This window comes from Aulostomus chinensis, chromosome 1, assembly GCF_037954235.1.
Source record: "Aulostomus chinensis isolate RoL2024-O1b breed Wild chromosome 1, RoL_Achi_v1.0, whole genome shotgun sequence".
NCBI classification, from domain to species: Eukaryota; Metazoa; Chordata; class Actinopteri; order Syngnathiformes; family Aulostomidae; genus Aulostomus; species Aulostomus chinensis.
Genome location: NC_141320.1, coordinates 52,171,724 through 52,172,615, shown reverse-complemented (window position 1 = coordinate 52,172,615; position 892 = coordinate 52,171,724).

Genomic DNA, 892 nt, shown 5'->3' with positions numbered 1-892 from the left:
TACTCATGATACCTATAAATCTGGGAATTCTTCTATATTTTGAAACAAAACATTCTCAAGTCAAGTCCATTTTAATTAAAGTACAAGAGCAAAAGAATGAAACAAATGTACCGTGGCAGGATAGCGCTACACTCCCCACCATGAGGGGCAGTATGGCAGACGATAGTGAGTGGTCACCTAGAAATAGACCTGGTCCGACCCTTCTCCGTCCTTTCCACTTCCTCTCCCTCCTTTACGGAGCCGACAGCCGTGCGTGGTGGCGTCTCGCTGGTAAGCAGATCGGTTACAAACAAAGGTACCTCAAAACCTCAAAATAATGCTACAGTGATGTCGGAAGAATTGCTCATGATCTCAAAATGATGCTAACAGTAATGTAGTGATAGTTGCTAATAAACTCAAAGTGATGCTGACACGAATGTAGTAAGAGTTGCTACCAACCTCAAAATAATACGACAGTGATGTTTGAAGAATTGCTAATGATCTCAAAGTGATGCGACAGTGATGTAGTAAGAATTGCTAATGAACTCAAAATGATGCTAACAGTTATGGAGTGAACGTTTCGAATAACCTCAAAGTGATGCTGACAGTCATGTAGTAAGTCTTGCTACAAACCTCAAAATAATGCGACAGTGATGTCAGTAGAATTGCTAAAGATCTCAAAATGATGCGACAGTGATTTAGTAAGAATTGCTAATGAACTCTAGATGATGCTAACAGTAATGGAGTGAAACTTTCAAATAACCTCAAAGTGATGCTGACAGTCATGTAGTAAGTGTTGCTACGAACCTCAAAATAATGCGACAGTAATGTAGTAAAAGTTGCTACGAACCTCAAAATATTGCAACAGTGATGTCGGAAGAATTGCTAATGAACTCAAGATAATGCTAACAGT